The sequence below is a fragment of the Bombina bombina genome, chromosome 9 (genome assembly GCF_027579735.1).
Source record: "Bombina bombina isolate aBomBom1 chromosome 9, aBomBom1.pri, whole genome shotgun sequence".
Lineage (NCBI taxonomy): Eukaryota > Metazoa > Chordata > Amphibia > Anura > Bombinatoridae > Bombina > Bombina bombina.
Genome location: NC_069507.1, coordinates 141,634,413 through 141,659,873, shown reverse-complemented (window position 1 = coordinate 141,659,873; position 25,461 = coordinate 141,634,413). Strand labels below are relative to the sequence as shown.

Here is a 25,461-nt window from a genome sequence, read left to right as displayed (position 1 = left end):
CAGGAGGGTCGATATATGACCACCGTGGATTTGAAGGATGCGTATCTTCAAATTCCTATCCACAAAGATCATCACCAGTTCCTCAGGTTTGCCTTCCTGGACAAACATTACCAGTTTGTGGCCCTTCCTTTCGGGTTGGCCACAGCTCCCAGAATTTTCACGAAGGTGCTAGGGTCCCTTCTGGCGGTTCTAAAGCCGCGGGGCATAGCAGTGGCACCCTATCTGGACGATATTTTGATTCAGGCGTCAACTAACCATCTAGCCAAATCTCACACGGACATCGTGTTGGCTTTTCTAAGATCTCACGGGTGGAAGGTGAACATAAAAAAAGAGTTCACTTGTTCCTCTAACAAGAGTTCCATTCCTAGGAACTCTGATAGACTCGGTAGACATGAGTCTACCGTGCCGAGCACTTCATTCCATTCCTCGGCCGTCAGTGGCTCAGTGTATGGAGGTAATCGGACTAATGGTAGCGGCAATGGACATAGTTCCGTTTTGCTCGCTTGCATCTCAGAGCACTGCAACTGTGCATGCTCAGACAGTGGAATGGGGATTATGCAAATTTATCTTTCTCCAACATTGGTGTGTCCGGTCCACGGCGTCATCCTTACTTGTGGGATATCTCTTCCCCAACAGGAAATGGCAAAGAGTCCCAGCAAAGCTGGCCATATAGTCCCTCCTAGGCTCCGCCCACCCCAGTCATTCTCTTTGCCGTTGCACAGGCAACATCTCCACGGAGATGGTTAAGAGTTTTTTGGTGTTTAAATGTAGTTTTTATTCTTCTATCAAGTGTTTGTTATTTTAAAATAGTGCTGGTATGTACTATTTACTCTGAAACAGAAAAGGATGAAGATTTCTTTTTGTGAGAGGAAGATGATTTTAGCAGACAGTAACTAAAATCGATTGCTGTTTCCACATAGGACTGTTGAGATGAAGTAACTTCAGTTGGGGGAAACAGTTAGCAGACTTTTCTGCTTAAGGTATGACTAGCCATATTTCTAACAAGACCATGTAGTGCTGGAAGGCTGTCATTTCCCCTCATGGGGACCGGTAAGCCATTTTCTTAGTCAAACAGAATAAAGGGCTTAATATGGGCTAAAAAACTGGTAGACATTTTTATGGGCTAAATCGATTGCTTTATTTGGGCATTTTATTCATATTTATGCTGACAATTCGCATTTATAAACTTGGGGAACGTTTATTAAACGGCAGGCACTATGTTAGACACCTTTTCCAGTCAGGGGGCCTTCCTAGTTGTAGACTGAGCCTCATTTTCGCGCCATTACTGCGCAGTTGTTTTTTGAGAGCAGGGCATGCAGATGCATGTGTGAGGATATGAAATTTGCTGGAAAAGCTTCTAGAAGGCGTCAATTGGTATCGTATTCCTCTCTGGGCTTGGTTGGGTCTCAGCAAAGGCTATAGCTGGGACTGTATAGGGGTTAAATTTGTAAACGGCTCCCGTTCCGTTATTTTAAGGGTTAAAGCTCTGAAATTTGGTGTGCAATACTCTTAATGCTTTAAGACACTGTGGTGAAATTTTGGTAATTTTTGAACAATTCCTTCATACTTTTTTCACATATTCAGTAATAAAGTGTTTTCTGTTTAAAATTTAAAGAGACAGTAACGGTTTTGTTTTAAAACGTTTTTTGTGCTTTGTTGACAAGTTTAAGCCTGTTTAACATGTCTGTGCCTTCAGATAAGCTATGTTCTATATGTATGAAAGCCAATGTGTCTCCCCATTAAAATTTATGTGATAATTGTGCCATAGCGTCCAAACAAAGTAAGGACAGTACTGCCACAGATAATGAAATTGCCCAAGATGATTCCTCAGATGAGGGGAGTAAACATGATACTACATCATCTCCTACTGTGTCTACACCAGTTTTGCCCACACAGGAGGCCCCTAGTACATCTAGTGCGCCAATGCTTATTACCATGCAACAATTAACGGCTGTAATGGATAACTCCATAGCAAATATTTTATCCAAAATGCCTACTTATCAGAGAAAGCGCGATTGCTCTGTTTTAAACACTGAAGAGCAGGAGGGCGCTGATGATAATTGTTCTGTCATACCCTCACACCAATCTGAAGGGGCCATGAGGGAGGTTTTGTCAGATGGAGAAATTTCAGATTCAGGAAAAATTTCTCAACAAGCTGAACCTGATGTTGTGACATTTAAATTTAAATTAGAACATCTCCGCGCACTGCTTAAGGAGGTGTTATCTACTCTGGATGATTGTGACAACTTGGTCATTCCAGAGAAATGATGCAAGATGGACAAGTTCCTAGAGGTTCCGGTGCACCCCGACGTTTTTCCTATACCCAAGCGGGTGGCGGACATAGTAAATAAGGAGTGGGAAAAGCCCGGCATACCTTTTTGTCCCCCTCCCTATATTTAAGAAATTATTTCCTATGGTCGACCCCAGAAAGGACTTATGGCAGACAGTCCCTAAGGTCGAGGGGGCAGTTTCTACTCTAAACAAACGCACTACTATTCCTATCGAAGATAGTTGTGCTTTCAAAGATCCTATGGATAAAAAATTGGAAGGTTTGCTTAAAAAGATTTTTGTACAGCAAGGTTACCTTCTACAACCCATTTCGTGCATTGTTCCTGTCACTACAGCAGCGTGGTTCTGGTTCGAGGAACTAGAAAAGTCGCTCAGTAGAGAGACTCCATATGAGGAGGTTATGGACAGAGTTCACGCACTTAAGTTGGCTAACTCTTTTATTTTAGATGCCGCTTTGCAATTAGCTATATTAGCGGCGAAAAATTCAGGGTTTGCTATCGTGGCGCGCAGAGCGCTTTGGCTAAAGTCTTGGTCAGCGGATGTGTCATCCAAGACAAAATTGCTTAACATCCCTTTCAAAGGTAAAACTCTATTTGGACCAGAATTGAAAGAGATTATTTCAGACATCACTGGGGGAAAGGGCCACGCCCTTCCACAAGATAGGCCTTTCAAGGCCAAAAATAAGTCTAATTTTCGTTCCTTTCGCAATTTCAGGAACGGACCGGCCTCTAATTCTGCATCCTCTAAGCAAGAGGGTAATGCCTCACAACTCAAACCAGCCTGGAAACCGATGCAAGGCTGGAACAAGGGTAAGCAGACCAAGAAGCCTGCCGCTGCTAACAAAACAGCATGAAGGAGTAGCCCCCGATCCGGGACCGGATCTAGTGGGGGGCAGACTCTCTCTCTTTGCTCAGGCTTGGGCAAGAGATGTTCAGGATCCCTGGGCGCTAGAAATAGTTTCTCAAGGTTATCTCCTGGAATTCAGGGAACTACCCCCAAGGGGAAGGTTCCACATGTCTCACTTATCCTCAAACCAAATAAAGAGACAGGCGTTCTTACATTGTGTAGAAGACCTGTTAAAGATGGGAGTGATACACCCAGTTCCAATAAAGGAACAAGGAATGGGATTTTATTCCAATCTGTTCGTAGTTCCGAAAAAAGAGGGAACTTTCAGACCAATTTTGGATTTGAAGATCCTAAACAAATTTCTCAGGGTACCATCGTTCAAGATGGAAACCATTCGAACGATTCTACCCACTATCCAGGAAAGTCAATTTATGACTACCGTGGATCTAAAGGATGCGTACCTACATATTCCTATCCACAAAGAACATCATCAGTTCCTAAGGTTCGCTTTTCTGGACAAGCATTACCAGTTTGTGGCCCTCCCATTCGGGTTAGCCACTGCTCCAAGGATTTTCACAAAGGTACTAGGGTCCCTTCTAGGGGTTCTAAGACCGAGGGGCATTGCAGTAGTACCTTACTTGGACGACATTCTAATACAAGCGTCGTCCCTGTCAAAAGCAAAGGCTCATACAGACATCGTTCTGGCCTTTCTCAGATCACACGGATGGAAGGTGAACATAGAAAAAAGTCTCCGTCGACAAGAGTTCCTTTCTTGGGAACAATAATAGATTCCTTAGAAATGAGGATATTTCTGACAGAGGTCAGAAAATCAAAACTTCTAAGCTCTTGTCAAGTTCTTCATTCTGTTCCTCGTCCTTCCATAGCGCAGTGCATAGAAGTAGTAGGGTTGATGGTTGCAGCAATGGACCTAGTTCCTTTTGCACGAATTCATCTAAGACCATTACAACTGTGCATGCTCAAACAGTGGAATGGGGACTATACAGACTTGTCTCCAATGATTCAAGTAGATCAGAAGACCAGAGATTCACTCCGTTGGTGGCTGACCCTGGACCATCTGTCCCAGGGAATGAGCTTCCGCAGACCAGAGTGGGTCATTGTCACGACCGACGCCAGTCTAGTGGGCTGGGGCGCGGTCTGGGAATCCCTGAAAGCTCAGGGTCTATGGTCTCGGGAAGAGTCTTTTCTCCCGATAAACATTCTGGAACTGAGAGCCATATTCAATGCTCTCAGGGCTTAGCCTCAACTAGCAAAGGCCAGATTCATAAGGTTCCAATCAGACAACATGACGACCGTTGCGTATCAATCATCTCGGGGGAACAAGGAGTTCCCTGGCGATGAAAGAAGTGACCAAAATAATTCAATGGGCGGAGGATCACTCTTGCCACCTGTCTGCGATCCACATCCCAGGTGTGGAAAACTGGGAGGCGGATTTTCTGAGTCGTCAGACATTCCATCCGGGGGAGTGGGAACTCCATCCGGAGATCTTTGCCCAAATAACTCAATTATGGGGCATTCCAGACATGGATCTGATGGCATCTCGTCAGAACTTCAAGGTTCCTTGCTACGGGTCCAGATCCAGGGATCCCAAGGCGACTCTAGTAGATGCACTAGTAGCACCTTGGACCTTCAACCTAGCTTATGTATTTCCACCGTTTCCTCTCATTCCCAGGCTGGTAGCCAGGATCAATCAGGAGAGGGCCTCGGTGATCTTGATAGCTCCTGCGTGGCCACGCAGGACTTGGTATGCAGACCTGGTGAATATGTCATCGGCTCCACCATGGAAGCTACCTTTGAGACAGGACCTTCTTGTTCAGGGTCCATTCGAACATCCAAATCTGGTCTCCCTCCAGCTGACGGCTTGGAGATTGAACGCTTGATTCTATCGAAGCGTGGGTTTTCAGATTCTGTGATAGATACTCTGGTTCAGGGCAGAAAACCGGTAACTAGAAAGATTTACCATAAAATATGGAAAAGATATATCTCTTGGTGTGAATCCAAAGGATTCCCATGGAATAAGATAAAAATTCCTAAGATTCTCTCCTTTATACAAGAAGGTTTGGAGAAAGGATTATCTGCAAGTTCTCTAAAGGGACAGATCTCTGCTTTATCTGTCTTACTACACAAAAGACTGGCAGCTGTGCCAGATGTTCAACCATTTGTTCAGGCTCTGGTTAGGATCAAGCCTGTTTACAGACCTTTGACTCCTCCCTGGAGTCTAAATCTAGTTCTTTCAGTTCTTCAAGGGGTTCCGTTTGAACCTTTACATTCCATAGATATTAAGTTACTATCTTGGAAAGTTTTGTTTTTGGTTGCAATTTCTTCTGCTAGAAGAGTTTCTGAGTTATCTGCTCTGCAGTGTTCTCCGCCCTATCTGGTGTTCCATGCAGATAAGGTTGTTTTGCGTACTAAGCCTGGTTTTCTTCCTAAGGTTGTTTCTAACAAAAATATTAACCAGGAGATAGTTGTACCTTCTTTATGTCCGAATCCAGTTTCAAAGAAGGAACGTTTGTTACACAATTTGGACGTAGTCCGTGCTCTAAAATTCTATTTAGAGGCTACAAAAGATTTCAGACAAACATCTTCCTTGTTTGTTGTTTATTCTGGTAAAAGGAGAGGTCAAAAAGCGACTTCTACCTCTTTCCTTTTGGCTTAAAAGCATCATCCGATTGGCTTATGAGACTGCCGGACGGCAGCCTCCTGAAAGAATCACAGCTCACTCCACTAGGGCTGTGGCTTCCACATGGGCCTTCAAGAACGAGGCTTCTGTTGACCAGATATGTAAGGCAGCGACTTGGTCTTCACTGCACACTTTTGCCAAATTTTACAAATTTGATACTTTTGCTTCTTCGGAGGCTATTTTTGGGAGAAAGGTTTTGCAAGCTGTGGTGCCTTCCGTTTAGGTAACCTGATTTTTTCCCTCCCTTCATCCGTGTCCTAAAGCTTTGGTATTGGTTCCCACAAGTAAGGATGACGCCGTGGACCGGACACACCAATGTTGGAGAAAACAGAATTTATGCTTACCTGATAAATTACTTTCTCCAACGGTGTGTCCGGTCCACGGCCCGCCCTGGTTTTTTTAATCAGGTCTGATGAATTATTTTCTCTAACTACAGTCACCACGGTACCATATGGTTTCTCCTATATATATTTCCTCCTGTCCGTCGGTCGAATGACTGGGGTGGGCGGAGCCTAGGAGGGACTATATGGCCAGCTTTGCTGGGACTCTTTGCCATTTCCTGTTGGGGAAGAGATATCCCACAAGTAAGGATGACGCCGTGGACCGGACACACCGTTGGAGAAAGTAATTTATCAGGTAAGCATAAATTCTGTTTCTCAGATAAATCTGGATCAAGAGACCAGATACTCTCTTCTTTGGTGGTTGTCACAAGATCATCTGTCCCAGGGAATGTGTTTCCGCAGGCCAGCATGGGTCATAGTGACGACGGACGCCAGCCTCTTGGGCTGGGGTGCAGTCTGGAATTCCCTGAAGGCTCAGGGTCAGGAGGAGGCCCTACTTCCAATAAATATTCTAGAACTGAGAGCGATATTCAACGCGCTTCAGGTGTGACCTCAGCTGGCTTCGACCAAATTCATAAGATTCCAGTCGGACAATATCTCGACTGTAGCATATATCAATCATCAAGGGGGAACAAAGAGTTCTCTAGCAATGATAGAAGTTTCCAAAATAATTCGATTGGCAGAGACTCTCTTGCCATCTATCAGCAATTTATATCCCAGGAGTGGAGAACTGGGAAGCGGATTTTCTAAGTCGTCAGACTTTTCATCCGGGGGAGTGGGAACTCCATCCGGAGGTGTTCACCCAATTGATTCAGCAATGGGGCACACCAGAATTGGATCTGATGGCATCTCGTCAGAATGCCAAACTTCCTTGTTACGGGTCCAGATCAAGGGATCCTCAGGCAGTACTGATAGATGCTCTAGCAGTACCGTGGTCGTTCAACCTGGCTTATTTGTTTCCTCTTTTTCCTCTCCTTCCTCGTCTTTCTCGCCAGAATAAAACAGGAGAGGGCTTCGGTAATCTTGATAGCGCCTGCATGGCCACACAGGACTTGGTATGCAGATCTGGTGGAAATGTCATCTCTGCCACCGTGGAAAGTGCCACTGAGACAGGACCTTCTCATTCAGGGTCCGTTCCAACATCCAAATCTAGTTTCTCTGCGGCTGACTGCCTGGAGATTGAACGCTTGATTTTATCTAAACGGGGATTCTCTGAGTCGGTCATTGATACCTTGATTCAGGCTCGAAATCCTGTCACTAGGAAAATTTATCATAAGATATGGCGTAAATATCTTTATTGGTGCGAATCCAAAGGCTAGTCATGGAGTAAGATCAGGATTCCTAGGATTTTGTCCTTTCTCCATGAAGGATTGGAGAAGGGGTAATCGGCTAGTTCCTTAAAGGGACAGATTTCTGCTTTGTCAATCTTACTACACAAGCGTCTGGCAGATGTCCCAGACGTTCAGTCGTTTTGTCAGGCTTTGATTAGAATTAAGCCTGTGTTTAAACCTGTTGCTCCGCCATGGAGTTTGTATTTAGTTTTAAATGTTCTTCAAGGGGTTCCGTTTGAACCCATGCATTCCATAGATATTAAACTTCTATCTTGGAAAGTTCTGTTTTTAGTAGCTATCTCTTCTGCTCGAAGAGTTTCTGAGCTATCTGCGTTACAATGAGACTCTTATATTCCATTCTGATAAGGTGGTTTTGCTTACTAAACCTGGATTCCTTCCTAAGGTTGTTTCAAATAAGAATATTAATCAGGAAATTGTTGTTCCTTCTCTGTGTCCTAACCCTTCTTCTAAGAAGGAGCGTCTGCTACATAACTTGGACGTGGTTCGTGCCTTGAAGTTTTACTTGCAAGCGACCAAGGATTTCCATCAAACATCTTCTCTGTTTGTTGTCTTTTCTGGAAAACTTAGAGGTCAAAAAGCTACGGCTACCTCTTTCTTTTTGGCTGAAAAGTATCATCCATTTGGCATACGAGACTGCTGGACAGCAGCCTCCTGAAAGAATTACAGCTCATACCACTAGAGCGGTGGCTTCCACATGGGCTTTTAAAAACAATGCTTCTGTTGAACAGATTTGTAAGGCTGCGACTTGGTCTTCCCTTCATACCTTTTCCAAATTTTACAAATTTGATACTTTTGCTTCTTCGGAGGCTATTTTTGGGAGAAATGTTCTTCAAGCAGTGGTGCCTTCTGTTTAGTTATGTCTTGTCCCTCCCGTTCATCCGTGCCCTGTAGCTTTGGTATTGTATCCCACAAGTAAAAGATGAATCCGTGGACTCATCGTATCTTATAGAAGAAAAGGAAATTTATGCTTACCTGATAAATTGATTTCTTCTATGATACGACTAGTCCACGGCCCGCCCTGTCAATTTAAGACAGATTATATTTCTCTTGTTAAGTGTATCCAGTCCACGGATCATCCATTACTTGTGGGATATTCTCCTTCCCAACAGGAAGTTGCAAGAGGATCACCCACAGCAGAGCTGCTATATAGCTCCTCCCCTCAATGCCATATCCAGTCATTCTCTTGCAACTCTCAACTAAGATGGAGGTCGTAAGAGGACTGTGGTGTTTTATACTTAGTTTATTTCTTCAATCAAAAGTTTATTTTTAAATGGTACCGGAGTGTACTGTTTATCTCAGGCAGTATTTAGAAGAAGAATCTGCCTGTGTTTTCTATGATCTTAGCAGAAGTAACTAATATCCTTTGCTGTTCTCACATATTCTGAGGAGTGAGGTAACTTCAGAGGGGGAATAGCGTGCAGGTTTTCCTGCAATAAGGTATGTGCAGTTAAAATATTTTTCTAGGGATGGAATTTGCTAGAAAATGCTGCTGATACCGAAGTAATGTAAGTAAAGCCTTAAATGCAGTGATAGCGACTGGTATCAGGCTTATTAATAGAGATAAGACAGATACGGATAGGGTATAGCGCTAGACCAAAAACCTACTTAGCCTCACTAAAGGTTATTGTCTCCTCCCTAGACAATAGAGAATTAAGAATGTAAAATCAGTGGATATAGGAGGCGCTATAGAGCCGTAGGATATATAGATATAAATAAATGTAAAATTCACTGTATCGTTACCAGTTAAAACAATCCAAAAAATTAAAAATCCAAAAATCCCAATGACCCTTAAGGGATACGTTTAAATACTATTTATGTGCAAAATCTGTGATAAAAAATCGGTGATAATTAAAAATAAAGAAAAATATCTACGTACATATATATAAAAACAATTTATCAAAGTGAAATAAATGATCAAGTGACAATATTTAGTAAAACACAGATGTGATATTTAATAAGTCAATGCATAAAAGGTTGACACATACAATCCATATAACAATCAATCATACATAAAATAAAACCGGTTTAAACATACACACTATACATAACCCCTCAGATTCCCCAAATCAAATGTGGCTGGCGGAGAACACCTACAATGACTGTGTTCTAAAGAATTTATTCACTCTGATGAAGCTGAAGATTTAGGGAGCTCACACTCTGACTGCAGCAGTCTTTTGGGGAGCAGTCAGAGTGTGAGCTCCCTAAATCTTCATCTTCATCAGAGTGAATAAATTCTTTAGAACACAGTCATTATAGGTGTTCTCCGCCAGCCACATTTGATTTGGGGAATCTGAGGGGTTATGTATAGTGTGTATGTTTAAACCGGTTTTATTTTATGTATGATTGATTGTCATATGGATTGTATGTGTCAACCTTTTATGCATTGACTTATTAAATATCACATCTGTGTTTTACTAAATATTGTCACTTGATCATTGATTGCACTTTGATATATTGCATTTATTTCACTTTGATTTTTCACTTGGATAAATAGTTTTTATATATATGTACGTAGATATTTTTCTTTATTTTTAATTATCACCGATTTTTTATCACAGATTTTGCACATAAATAGTATTTAAACGTATCCCTTAAGGGTCATTGGGATTTTTGGATTTTTAATTTTTTGGATTGTTTTAACTGATAACGATACAGTGAATTTTACATTTATTTATATCTATATATCCTACGGCTCTATAGCGCCTCCTATATCCACTGATTTTACATTATTAATAGAGATACATACTCTTATAAAAGTGTATTTTAAAACGTTTGCTGGCATGTTTAATCGTTTTTTACATATGTTTGGTGATAAAACTTATTGGGGCCTAGTTTTTTCCACATGGCTGGCTTGAATTTTGCCTAGAAACAGTTCCCTAAGGCTTCCCACTGTTGTAATATGAGTGGGACGGGCCTATTTTGGCGTTTTTTTGCACAGCAAAAATTACAGACACAGACATCCAGCTTCTTCCTGCATGATCCAGGACTTCTCTGAAGGGCTCAAAAGGCTTCAAAAGTCGTATTGAGGGAGGTAAAAAGCCACAGTAGAGCTGTGGCAGTTGTTGTGACTGTTTAAAAATGTTTTTGTCATTTGTTATTCCGTTTTTGGTATTAAGGGGTTAATCATCCATTTGCAAGTGGGTGCAATGCTCTGCTAACTTATTACATACACTGTAAAAATTTTGTTAGTGTAACTGCATTTTTTCACTGTTATTTCAAAATTTGGGAAAATTTGTGTTTCTTAAAGGCGCAGTAACGTTTTTTTATATTGCTTGTAAACTTGTTTTAAAGTGTTTTCCAAGCTTGCTAGTCTCATTGCTAGTCTGTTTAAACATGTCTGACACAGAGGAAACTACTTGTTCATTATGTTTGAAAGCCATGGTGGCGCCCCATAGGAGAATGTGTACTAAATGTATTGATTTCACCTTAAACAGTAAAGATCAGTCTTTATCTATAAAAGAATTATCTCCAGAGGGTTCTGTCGAGGGGGAAGTTATGCCGACTAACTCTCCCCACGTGTCAGACCCTTCGCCTCCCTCTCAGGGGACGCACGCTAATATGGCGCAAATTACATCAGGGACGCCCATAGCGATTACCTTGCAGGACATGGCTGCAATCATGAATAATACCCTGTCAGAGGTATTATCTAGATTGCCTGAATTAAGAGGCAAGCGCGATAGCTCTGGGGTTAGGAGAGATACAGAGCGCGCAAATGCTGTTAGAGCCATGTCTGATACTGCGTCACAGTATGCAGAACATGAGGACGGAGAGCTTCAGTCTGTGGGTGACATCTCTGACTCGGGGAAACCTGATTCAGAGATTTCTAATTTTAAATTTAAGCTTGAGAACCTCCGTGTATTGCTTGGGGAGGTATTAGCTGCTCTGAATGACTGTAACACAGTTGCAATTCCAGAGAAATTGTGTAGGCTGGATAGATACTATGCGGTGCCGGTGTGTACTGGCGTTTTTCCTATACCTAAAAGGCTTACAGAAATTATTAGCAAGGAGTGGGATAGACCCGGTGTGCCCTTTTCCCCACCTCCTATATTTAGAAAAATGTTTCCAATAGACGCCACTACACGGGACTTATGGCAGACGGTCCCTAAGGTGGAGGGAGCAGTTTCTACTTTAGCAAAGCGTACCACTATCCCGGTTGAGGACAGTTGTGCTTTTTCAGATCCAATGGATAAAAAATTGGAGGGTTACCTTAAGAAAATGTTTATTCAACAAGGTTTTATTTTACAGCCCCTTGCATGCATTGCGCCTGTCACTGCGGCGGCAGCATTCTGGTTTGAGGCCCTGGAAGAGGCCCTCCAGACAGCTCCATTGAATGAAATTATTGACAAGCTTAGAACGCTTAAGCTAGCTAACTCATTTGTTTCTGATGCCATTGTTCATTTGACTAAACTAACGGCTAAGAATTCCGGATTCGCCATCCAGGCGCGTAGGGCGCTATGGCTTAAATCCTGGTCAGCTGACGTGACTTCAAAGTCTAAATTACTCAACATTCCTTTCAAGGGGCAGACCTTATTCGGGCCTGGCTTGAAGGAAATTATTGCTGACATTACTGGAGGCAAGGGTCATACCCTTCCTCAGGACAGGGCCAAATCAAAGGCCAAACAGTCTAATTTTCGTGCCTTTCGAAATTTCAAGGCAGGAGCAGCATCAACTTCCTCCGCTTCAAAACAAGAGGGAACTGTTGCTCATTCCAGACAGGCCTGGAAACCTAACCAGTCCTGGAACAAGGGCAAGCAGGCCAGAAAGCCTGCTGCTGCCCCCAAGACAGCATGAAGGAATGGCCCCCTATCCGGAAACAGATCTAGTGGGGGGCAGACTTTATCTCTTTGCCCAGGCGTGGGCAAGAGATGTTCAGGATCCCTGGGCGTTGGAGAGCATATCTCAGGGATATCTTCTGGACTTCAAAGCTTCTCCTCCACAAGGGAGATTTCATCTTTCAAGGTTATCAGCAAACCAGATAAAGAAAGAGGCATTCCTAAGCTGTGTGCAAGACCTCCTAGTAATGGGAGTGATCCATCCAGTTCCGCGGACGGAACAAGGACAGGGATTTCTCCTGTTAAGTGTGGTCAGTCCACGGGTCATCATTACTTCTGGGATATTAACTCCTCCCCAACAGGAAGTGCAAGAGGATTCACCCAGCAGAGCTGCTATATAGCTCCTCCCCTCTACGTCACACCCAGTCATTCTCTTGCACCCAACTAATAGATAGGATGTGTGAGAGGACTGTGGTGATTATACTTAGTTTTATACCTTCAATCAAAAGTTTGTTATTTTATAACAGCACCGGAGTGTGTTGTTCCTTCTCTGGTAGAGTTTGAAGAAGAATCTACCTGAGTTTTTTGTATGATTTTAGCCGGCGTAGTTAAGATCATATTGCTGTTCTCGGCCATCTGAGGAGAGGTAAACTTCAGATCAGGGGACAGCGGGCAGGTTAATCTGCAAAGAGGTATGTAGCAGCATATTATTTTCTGACAATGGAATTTGACTGAGAAAATTCTGCCATACCGATATAATGTAATCTCAGCCTTAAATGCAGTAGTAGCAACTGGTATCAGGCTGTCATGTATGTATATTTTACACTTCAGTATTCTGGGGAATGGCACTTCACTGGGATAATACTGTATGCATAAGACTTTAGCCTAATTTGCAGTGACTAGCAACAGGCTTTCTAATGTCATTTCATTTATTTGATGTTAAACGTTTTTGCTGGCATGTTAAATCGTTTTATTTTCTGAGGTACTGGGTGAAAAAATGTTTTGGGCACTGTTTTTTTTTTTCCCACTTGGCAGTCGTTTTATTTAATTTAAGACCGTTTACTGATCTCCCTCACTGTTGTGTGTGAGGGGGAGGGGCCTATTTTGGCGCTTTTGCTACGCATCAAAAAATTCAGTCAGAAGTCTCTTGTCTTCCCTGCATGATCCGGTTCGTCTCTACAGAGCTCAGGGGTCTTCAAAACTTATTTTGAGGGAGGTAATCACTCACAGCAGAGCTGTGAGGTTGTAGCTGACTGTGATAAAAAACGTTTATTTCTGTACTTTTTTTCTGCTATCAGGGTTAGTTATCCATTGCTAATGGGGGCAATCCTTTGCTAAAATTGTGTATTTACTGTAAAAGATTTGATGTTATAGTTTCTCAGTTTATTAGTTCTCAACTGTCATAACCTTTTTCTGTGCTTCTTAAAGGCACAGTACGTTTTCATATTATTTGTAAATTACTTTGAAAAGTATTCCCAAGTTGCTAGTTTAATTGCTAGTGTGTTAAACATGTCTGATTCAGAGGAATATCTCTGTGCTAAAGCCAAAGTGGAGCCCAATAGATATTTATGTACTAATTGCATTGATGCTACTTTAAATAAAAGTCAATCTGTACAAATTGAACATATTTCACCAAACAACGAGGGGAGAGTTATGCCGACTAACTCGCCTCACGTGTCAGTACCTGCATCTCCCGCTCGGGAGGTGCGTGATATTGTAGCGCCGAGTACATCAGGGCGGCCATTACAAATCACATTACAGGATATGGCTAATGTTATGACTGAAGTTTTGGCTAAATTACCAGAACTAAGAGGTAAGCGTGATCACTCTGGGGTGAGAACAGAGTGCGCTGTTGATAATAGGGCCATGTCTGATACTGCGTCACAGTATGCTGAACATGAGGACGGAGAGCTTCAATCAGCAGGTGACGGTTCTGATCCCAATAGAATGGATTCAGACATTTCTAATTTTAAGTTTAAACTCGAAAACCTCCGTGTACTGTTAGGGGAGGTTTTAGCAGCTCTAAATGATTGTAACACCGTTGCAATCCCAGAGAAATTATGTAGGCTGGATAGATACTATGCGGTACCGGCGAGTACTGACGTATTTCCTATACCTAAGAGGCTTACAGAGATAATTGCTAAGGAGTGGGATAGGCCCGGTGTACTCTTTTTTTTCCCCCCCTCCTGTGTTTAGAAAAATGTTTCCAATAGACGCCACCACACGGGACTTATGGCAGACGGTCCCTAAGGTGGAGGGAGCGGTTTCTACTCTGGCTAAGCGTACCACTATCCCGGTGGAGGATAGCTGTGCCTTTTCAGATCCAATGGATAAAAAATTAGAGGGTTACCTTAAGAAAATGTTTGTTCAACAAGGTTTTATATTGCAACCCCTTGCATGTATTGCGTCTGTCACGGCCGCGGCCGCTTTTTGGTCCGAGTCCCTGGAAGAGACTCTTGACTCAATAACTATAGATGAGATTTCAAACAAGCTTAAGACACTTAAGCTAGCTAATTCATTTATTTCGGATGCCGTAGTACATTTAACTAAACTTACGGCCAAGAATTCCGGATTCGCCATTCAGGCACGCAGAGCACTGTGGCTAAAATCCTGGTCAGCTGACGTTACTTCTAAATCTAAATTACTTAACATACCTTTCAAAGGGCAGACCTTATTCGGGCCCGGGTTGAAAGAAATTATCGCTGACATTACAGGAGGTAAGGGCCATGCCCTGCCTCAAGACAGAGCCAAACCTAAGGCTAGACAGTCTAATTTTCGTTCCTTTCGGAATTTCAAAGCAGGAGCAGCATCAACTTCCTCTGCACCAAAACAGGAAGGAGCTGTTGCTCGCTACAGACAAGGCTGGAGACCTAACCAGTCCTGGAACAAGGGCAAGCAGGCCAGGAAACCTGCTGCTGCCCCTAAGACAGCATGAATTGAGGGCCCCCGATCCGGGAACGGATCTAGTGGGGGGCAGACTTTCTCTCTTCGCCCAGGCTTGGGCAAGAGATGTCCAGGATCCCTGGGCGTTAGAGATCATATCTCAGGGATACCTTCTGGACTTCAAATCCTCTCCCCCAAAAGGGAGATTTCATCTGTCAAGGTTGTCAACAAACCAAATAAAGAAAGAGGCGTTTCTACGCTGTGTACAAGATCTTTTACTAATGGGAGTGATCCATCCGGTTCCGCGGTCGGAACAAGGACAAGGGTTTTACTCAAATCTGTTTGTGGTTCCCAAAAAAGAGGGAACGTTCAGGCCAATCCTGGATTTAAAAATCCTAAACAAATTCCTAAGAGTTCCATCGTTCAAAATGGAAACTATTCGGACAATCTTACCCATGATCCAAAAGGGTCAGTACATGACCACAGTGGATTTAAAGGATGCTTACCTTCACATACCGATTCACAAAGATCATTACCGGTATCTAAGGTTTGCCTTCCTAGACAGGCATTACCAGTTTGTAGCTCTTCCATTCGGATTGGCTACGGCTCCAAGAATCTTCACGAAGGTACTGGGTGCTCTTCTGGCGGTACTAAGACCGCGAGGAATTTCGGTAGCTCCGTACCTAGACGACATTCTGATACAAGCTTCAAGCTTTCAAACTGCCAAGTCTCATACAGAGTTAGTACTGGCATTTCTAAGGTCGCATGGATGGAAGGTGAACGAAAAGAAGAGTTCTCTCTTTCCACTCACAAGAGTTCCCTTCTTGGGGACTCTTATAGATTCTGTAGAAATGAAGATTTACCTGACAGAAGACAGGTTAACAAAGCTTCAAAATGCATGCCGTGTCCTTCATTCCATTCAACACCCGTCAGTAGCTCAATGCATGGAGGTGATCGGCTTAATGGTAGCGGCAATGGACATAGTACCCTTTGCACGCCTACATCTCAGACCGCTGCAATTGTGCATGCTAAGTCAGTGGAATGGGGATTACTCAGACTTGTCCCCTACTCTGAATCTGGATCAAGAGACCAGAAATTCTCTTCTATGGTGGCTTTCTCGGCCACATCTGTCCAGGGGGATGCCATTCAACAGGCCAGACTGGACAATTGTAACAACAGACGCCAGCCTACTAGGTTGGGGCGCTGTCTGGAATTCTCTGAAGGCTCAGGGACAATGGAATCAGGAGGAGAGTCTCCTGCCGATAAACATTCTGGAATTGAGAGCAGTTCTCAATGCCCTTCTGGCTTGGCCCCAGTTAACAACTCGGGGGTTCATCAGGTTTCAGTCGGACAACATCACGACTGTAGCTTACATCAACCATCAGGGAGGGACAAGAAGCTCCCTAGCAATGATGGAAGTATCAAAGATAATTCGCTGGGCAGAGTCTCACTCTTGCCACCTGTCAGCAATCCACATCCCGGGAGTGGAGAACTGGGAGGCGGATTTCCTAAGTCGTCAGACTTTTCATCCGGGGGAGTGGGAACTTCATCCGGAGGTCTTTGCCCAAATACTTCGACGTTGGGGCAAACCAGAGATAGATCTCATGGCGTCTCGACAGAACGCCAAGCTTCCTCGTTACGGGTCCAGATCCAGGGATCCGGGAGCGGTTCTGATAGATGCTTTGACAGCACCTTGGACCTTCGGGATGGCTTATGTGTTTCCACCCTTCCCGATGCTTCCTCGATTGATTGCCAGAATCAAACAGGAGAGAGCATCAGTTATTCTAATAGCGCCTGCATGGCCACGCAGGACTTGGTATGCAGATCTAGTGGACATGTCATCCTGTCCACCTTGGTCTCTACCTCTGAAACAGGACCTTCTGATCCAGGGTCCCTTCAAACATCAAAATCTAATTTCTCTGAAGCTGACTGCTTGGAAATTGAACGCTTGATCTTATCAAAACGTGGTTTTTCTGAGTCAGTTATTGATACCTTAATACAGGCTAGGAAGCCTGTTACCAGAAAGATTTACCATAAGATATGGCGCAAATACTTATATTGGTGCGAATCCAAGAGTTACTCATGGAGTAAGGTTAGGATTCCTAGGATATTGTCTTTTCTACAAGAAGGTTTAGAAAAGGGTTTATCCGCTAGTTCCTTAAAGGGACAGATTTCAGCTCTGTCCATTCTTTTACACAAACGTCTGTCAGAAGTTCCGGACGTTCAAGCTTTTTGTCAGGCTTTAGCTAGGATCAAGCCTGTGTTTAAAACTGTTGCTCCACCATGGAGTTTGAACTTAGTTCTTAATGTTTTACAGGGTGTTCCGTTTGAACCCCTTCATTCCATTGATATCAAGCTGTTATCTTGGAAAGTTCTGTTTTTAATGGCGATTTCCTCTGCTCGAAGAGTCTCTGAGTTATCTGCCTTACATTGTGATTCTCCTTATCTGATTTTTCATTCAGACAAGGTAGTTCTGCGTACTAAACCTGGGTTCCTACCTAAGGTGGTCACTAACAGGAATATCAATCAAGAGATTGTTGTTCCATCTTTGTGTCCTAATCCTTCTTCGAAGAAGGAACGTCTGCTACACAATCTAGATGTAGTCCGTGCCCTGAAATTTTATCTACAGGCAACTAAGGATTTTCGACAAACGTCTTCCCTGTTTGTCGTTTATTCTGGTCAGAGGAGAGGTCAAAAAGCTTCGGCTACCTCTCTCTCTTTTTGGCTTCGTAGCATAATACGGTTAGCCTATGAGACTGCTGGACAGCAGCCTCCTGAAAGAATTACAGCACATTCTACTAGAGCTGTGGCTTCCACTTGGGCCTTTAAGAATGAGGCTTCTGTTGAACAGATTTGCAAGGCTGCAACTTGGTCTTCTCTTCATACTTTTTCCAAATTTTACAAATTTGACACTTTTGCTTCTTCGGAGGCTGTTTTTGGGAGAAAGGTTCTTCAGGCAGTGATTCCTTCCGTATAAAGAGCCTGCCTGTCCCTCCCGTCATCCGTGTACTTTAGCTTTGGTATTGGTATCCCAGAAGTAATGATGACCCGTGGACTGACCACACTTAACAGGAGAAAACAAAATTTATGCTTACCTGATAAATTCCTTTCTCCTGTAGTGTGGTCAGTCCACGGCCCGCCCTGTTTTTTATGGCAGGTCTAAAAAATTTTTTAAATTATACTCCAGTCACCACTGCACCCTTTGGCTTCTCCTTTCTCGTTGGTTCTTGGTCGAATGACTGGGTGTGACGTAGAGGGGAGGAGCTATATAGCAGCTCTGCTGGGTGAATCCTCTTGCACTTCCTGTTGGGGAGGAGTTAATATCCCAGAAGTAATGATGACCCGTGGACTGACCACACTACAGGAGAAAGGAATTTATCAGGTAAGCATAAATTTTGTTTTTATTCAAATCTGTTTGTGGTTCCCAAGAAAGAGGGAACCTTCAGACCAATCTTGGATTAAAAGATCTTAAACAAATTCCTAAGAGTTCCATCATTCAAAATGGAAACTATTCGGACCATCCTATCCATGATCCAAGAGGGTCAGTACATGACCACAGTGGACTTAAAGGATGCCTACCTTCACATACCGATTCACAAAGATCATCATCGGTTCCTAAGGTTTGCCTTTCTAGACAGGCATTACCAATTTGTAGCTCTTCCCTTCGGGTTGGCCACTGCATAGGCATAGCGGTGGCTCCGTATCTAGTTGACATCCTGATACAGGCGTCAAGCTTTCAAATTGCCAAGTCTCATACAGAGATAGTTCTGGCATTTCTGAGGTCGCATGGGTGGAAAGTGAACGTGGAAAAGAGTTCTCTTTCACCACTCACAAGAGTCTCCTTCCTAGGGACTCTTATAGATTCTGTAGAGATGAAAATTTACCTGACGGAGTCCAGGTTATCAAAACTTCTGAATGCTTGCCGTGTCCTTCATTCCATTCCACGCCCGTCAGTGGCTCAGTGCATGGAAGTAATCGGCTTAATGGTAGCGTCAATAGACATAGTGCCATTTGCGCGCCTGCATCTCAGACCGCTGCAATTATGCATGCTAAGTCAGTGGAATGGGGATTACTCAGATTTGTCCCTTCTACTAAATCTGGATCAAGAGACCAGAGATTCTCTTCTCTGGTGCCTTTCTCGGGTCCATCTGTCCAAGGGTATGACCTTTCACAGGCCAGATTGGACGATTGTAACAACAGATGCCAGCCTTCTAGGTTGGGGCGCAGTCTGGAACTCCCTGAAGGCTCAGGGATCATGGACTCAGGAGGAGAAACTCCTCCCAATAAATATTCTGGAGTTAAGAGCAATATTCAAGGCTCTTCTAGCTTGGCCTCAGCAACACTGAGGTTCATCAGATTTCAGTCGGACAACATCACGACTGTGGCTTACATCAACCATCAAGGGGGAACCAGGAGTTCCCTAGCGATGTTAGAAGTCTCAAAGATAATTCGCTGGGCAGAGACTCACTCTTGCCACCTGTCAGCGATCCACATCCCAGGCGTAGAGAACTGGGAGGAGGATTTTCTAAGTTGTCAGACTTTTCATCCGGGGGAGTGGGAACTCCATCCGGAGGTGTTTGCTCAACTGGTCCATCGTTGGGGCAAACCAGAACTGGATCTCATGGCTTCTCGCCAGAACGCCAAGCTTCCTTGTTACGGATCCAGGTCCAGGGACCCGGGAGCAACGCTGATAGATGCTCTAGCAGCTCCTTGGTTCTTCAACCTGGCCTATGTGTTTCCACCGTTTTCTCTGCTCCCTCGACTGATTGCCAAAATCAAACAGGAGAGAGCATCGTTGATTGTGATAGCGCCTGCGTGGCCATGCAGGACCTGGTATGCAGACCTAGTGGACATGTCATCTCTTCCACCATGGACTCTGCCTCTGAGGCAGGACCTCCTAATACAAGGTCCTTTCAATCATCCAAATCTAATTTCTCTGAGACTGACTGCATGGAGATTGAACGCTTGATTCTATCAAGGAGTGGCTTCTCCGAGTCAGTCATTGATACCTTAATACAGGCTCGGAAGCCTGTCACCAGGAAAATCTACCATAAGATATGGCGTAAATAGCTTTATTGGTGTGAATCCAAGAGTTACTCATGGAGTAAGGTTAGGATTCCTAGGATATTGTCCTTTCTCCAAGAGGGTTTGTACAAAGGCTTATCAGCTAGTTCTTTAAAAGGACAGATCTCTGCTCTGTCTATTCTTTTGCACAAGCGTCTGGCAGAAGTTCCAGACGTCCAGGCATTTTGTCAGGCTTTGGTTAGGATTAAGCCTGTGTTTAAAACTGTTGCTCCCCCGTGGAGCTTAAACTTGGTTCTTAAAGTTCTTCAGGGAGTTCCGTTTGAACCCCTTCATTCCATTGATATTAAACTTTTATCTTGGAAAGTTCTGTTTTTGATGGCTATTTCCTCGGCTCGAAGAGTCTCTGAGTTATCTGCCTTACATTGTGATTCTCCTTATCTGATTTTTCATTCAGACAAGGTAGTTCTGCGTACCAAACCTGGGTTTTTACCTAAGGTGGTTTCTAACAGGAATATCAATCAAGAGATTGTTGTTCCATCATTGTGTCCTAATCCTTCTTCAAAGAAGGAACGTCTTTTGCATAATCTGGACGTAGTCCGTGCCTTGAAGTTTAACTTACAGGCTACTAAAGATTTTCGTCAAACATCTGCCCTGTTTGTCGTTTACTCTGGACAGAGGAGAGGTCAAAAAGCTTCGGCAACCTCTCTCTCCTTTTGGCTTCGGAGCATAATACGCTTAGCCTATGAGACTGCTGGACAGCAGCCCCCTGAAAGGATTACAGCTCATTCTACTAGAGCTGTGGCTTCCACCTGGGCCTTTAAAAATGAGGCCTCTGTTGAACAGATTTGCAAGGCTGCGACTTGGTCTTCGCTTCACACTTTTTCAAAATTTTACAAATTTGACACTTTTGCTTCTTCGGAGGCTGTTTTTGGGAGAAAGGTTCTACAGGCAGTGGTTCCTTCCTTGTCCCTCCCATCATCCGTGTACTTTAGCTTTGGTATTGGTATCCCACAAGTAATGGATGATCCGTGGACTGGATACACTTAACAAGAGAAAACATAATTTATGCTTACCTGATAAATTTCTTTCTCTTGTAGTGTATCCAGTCCACGGCCCGCCCTGTCCTTTTAAGGCAGGTCTAAATTTTAATTAAACTACATTCACCACTGCACCCTATGGTTTCTCCTTTCTCGTCTTGTTTCGGTCGAATGACTGGATATGGCAGTGAGGGGAGGAGCTATATAGCAGCTCTGCTGTGGGTGATCCTGTTGGGAAGGAGAATATCCCACAAGTAATGGATGATCCGTGGACTGGATACACTACAAGAGAAATAAATTTATCAGGTAAGCATAAATTATGTTTTTTTGGTTTAAAACTTCAGTCACCTCTGCACCTTTTAGTTTCTCCTTTTTCTTCCTATACCTTCGGTCGAATGACTGGGGGGTGGAGTCAAGGGAGGAGCTATATAGACAGCTCTGCTGTGGTGCTCTTTGCCACTTCTTGTTAGCAGGAGGATAATATCCCACAAGTAAAGGGTGAATCCGTGGACTCGTCGTATCATAGAAGAAATCAATTTATCAGGTAAGCATAAATTTCCTTTTTTTAGTTGTTATGCTAAATCCAACCCTCAGCTAATTCTCTATCTTATTTTACTGCATTTTTTCTAGTTACAAAAAGGCTTAAAACAATAAAATAGCCAAATGCCAGTGTACCATAAAAATGTTTTATATTTTTTTTATAGGAAGTTATGCAGTGCAACAAAAATAATTGAAAGCCATAACTCTGGCTGAAAAAAAACAAAAAACATGTGAGCAGTTGATTGCCATGCATGTGGTAATCTTCTGCTATTAAGAGATACTTGATTTACTTTTTTTTTTTTCTTTCTTCATAAGATGGTGAGATTCCATAAAAACATTGTATGGGATGATAATTTCTGTCCACTAGGATGCACAAAAAGCACCCCTACATTCCAGAGCTTTACTCTACCACATACTCTTAGTTATCCTTTTTTATACTTTATCCCCCTCAATAGTGTCTCATGGACAGAGGGGAGGACAGGAGTTCAGCGGTTGAGTGAAAATCCTTCTCTAAGGGGAAAATATCACAGTTGCCCCAGGTGAAATGCAGATTTATCTGCTAATCCTCACTGGTCTTCAGTATACTGGTTCTCGTCTAGATCCTTGGTATATAGAACATCCAAGTGCAAACTCATTTCTAACACCTACTGATTGCAGATTACTGCAGCTGCAATGCTTAGTAGAGAAAAATGTTACATGGTACAGGTAGGTAGACTAATTTACCTTAAACTGCCCAGTGGCTATTTATATGAACATCTGCTTAGTAATAACCCCAGACTATGTGACCACTATTTGGCTTTTGTCTCTTTGAGAGATTGCACAACCAACACGAATGCTGATGAACAGAAGCCGTGACACTAACTCTGCCTTCCTTACTTCAGAAATTGCAATTTAACTGGAGTTTATCAGGGAATTCTTTACAAGTAGTCCACAAGGGGTTAGATGTTGTGGCATCATGCAACATCTCCTTTTCTTCGATATGTCTTGGCCATATTTAGGGTACGGAAGTTGGTTTCTTGTGATCAATGGAGATAAGGAAAGCAGTGCACTTCTTTTCAGATCTTAATATTGCTTAAAATATAAAAAAAAATGAGTCAGTTTGTGTATTATTTGGGTAGTCTGGCCTGTGTCTGTCATTTAATAGTGTACATTTTTTGTTTTTCTCTTGAGGAGATATATGAAGTTACAATGTGTGCCATATTTTCTCCTTTACATGTTTCTCCCCAGTAATGGAGGAAATATGTAGCCCAGGTCCCTGGACCATCAGCTGGAGGGCAGATCTGTTGATCATAGGGCCTTTTCAAGAAGTATCCAAACTAAGTTTGGCATTACAAGAATATTTTCAATTTAATCAGATCAGCTTCATATACAGACAATCTGGGAGGCCCATAAGTAATATGGGGAGAATTGATAAAATTTAAGATGCAACTTAAACAGGATTACAATGTTAAAGGAAAAGCACTGATAGAAGAGGTACAGGACCTAAAAAGGACCCTATCAATACGATTCTGTTGGGACCGGCTTCAGTCCATCAGCCATTTACAGAAATAAGTTTATGCTAGTGCCTTGTATCTCAAAAAAAAAATGATTACACTGGTGGTAAAAAAGCAAGCCCCCTTCTCGCTAAAGCACTAAAAAGGGAAACATACGCTAATTAATTCTGCAGATGGGAATTTTGAGATAAGAGAGTAAGGCAATTGTAGACATCTTTGAAACTTATTATGAAAATGTATATAACGTCCCTCTGTCAAAGACTTACAGTATATTCTTATGTAGCGTTATCACCCTCGTTCCATTAATAGAATAGGGCCAGGGTTCTACTCCAACCTTTACTTGGCTCCCAAAAAGGAGAGTAATTTTAACCCATTCAGGATATGAAACCTCTAAACAAGTTCCTAAAGATTGCCACCTTCAAGATGGAAACCATTTGCACTGGTCTACCTTTATTGCAGGAGGGTCAGTTTGTCTAAATGTAAAAGATGCTTATTTGCATATCCTGATTCACAAAAACTATGTGAAGTGCCTTTTCTTTCTTTTCGTTCTTTTCTTTCCCAAATTGTTGTTCTACTGTTTTGGCCTAGTCATTACCCCCAAGGGGGGGGTGCTCACCAAGGTACCTTACTGATGGTAGATCAGGCTAATGGAATTCAGTAGTGCCTTATAAATGATTCAAAATACACTGGTGTATACCATTCCACAGCTTAATTTTTTTAAGCTTCGTTTACAGCTCAAGTGGGCTGTAATAAAGCACTCTTCTCCTCAACCTCTCTGCAATGTTGCCACTGTCTCTAGTTTAGTGACTTTTTTTTTTATATACATACATTTCAGAAATCTTGATATTGACATAGAACATTTTACTTTTTTTTGTTTCATTAGATAGTGAGAGTCTAAAAAAGCTACCTTGTTTGTTCCTGATGCAGTTTCTGATCAAGGAATGGAACAAAACAGACAGACATTTATTCTGCTCCCTTCACCAAATTAAAAAACCTTTTCCTTTTAAAATTGTAGGTATGGGAGACTATTAAAATGTATGGTTCTATTTCCACTTTGACTAGGCGGACTACTATTCCTTTAGAGCACAGTTCCTCTTTTCTGTCCATAAATTCTTTAAAAAAAAAAAATCAAAAAAAATCTCAGGAGATATTTTTAGATGGCAGGCTATATGTCTCGTCCAGGTGTTAGTGTAGCCTGCATATCTGCTGCTACTGTGCTATGGTGGGACAACATTTCTGACTTTATTTCCCAAAAAGCTTCCCTTGATGAAATTCAGGGCCGCTTGAGGTTGGTCAAGACTGCAAACAGTTTCATTTGTTATAAAGCTGTTGAAAAAACTTGCATTAATGCAGAGTGCTGCTATGACTGTTCTGGCTATAGCATTATGGCTGAAGTCATGGTCTGCTGATATATTATATAAAGGCAGACATCTTTCCCTCTCATTTCAGGGAAAGATTCCGTTTGTATCTGGACTGGTTGTTATCATTGCTACAGTCACTGGAGGTAAAGGAGCTTTGCTGCCACAACACAGCACAAAGCTATAGGCAGGGTTAAAGGAACAGTCCACTCCAAAATTTGTATTGTTTAAAAAAGATAGATAATTCCTTTACTACCTATTCCTCAGCGTTGCATAACAAATATTAATATACTTTATAACATCTAAAACTCTAAATCTCTGCCTGTTTCTCCAACATAGGTGTGTCCGGTCCACGGCGTCATCCTTACTTGTGGGATATTCTCTTCCCCAACAGGAAATGGCAAAGAGCCCAGCAAAGCTGGTCACATGATCCCTCCTAGGCTCCGCCTACCCCAGTCATTCTCTTTGCCGTTGTACAGGCAACATCTCCACGGAGATGGCTTAGAGTTTTTTAGTGTTTAACTGTAGTTTTTCATTATTCAATCAAGAGTTTGTTATTTTCAAATAGTGCTGGTACGTACTATTTACTCAGAAACAGAAAAGAGATGAAGAATTCTGTTTGTATGAGGAAAATGATTTTAGCAACCGTAACTAAAATCCATGGCTGTTCCACACAGGACTGTTGAGAGCAATTAACTTCAGTTGGGGGAACAGTTTGCAGTCCCTTGCTGCTTGAGGTATGACACATTCTAACAAGACGATGTAATGCTGGAAGCTGTCATTTTCCCTATGGGATCCGGTAAGCCATGTTTATTACGATTGTAAAG

At 42.7% G+C, this 25,461-nt stretch overlaps 1 protein-coding gene across 1 annotated transcript in view; it reads left to right on the top strand.

The window, feature by feature from the left end:
• The window catches only part of IDE (insulin degrading enzyme), a 352,051-nt gene that overhangs the window by 51,734 nt on the left and 274,856 nt on the right, over positions 1-25,461 (top strand). The window lies entirely within an intron of this gene.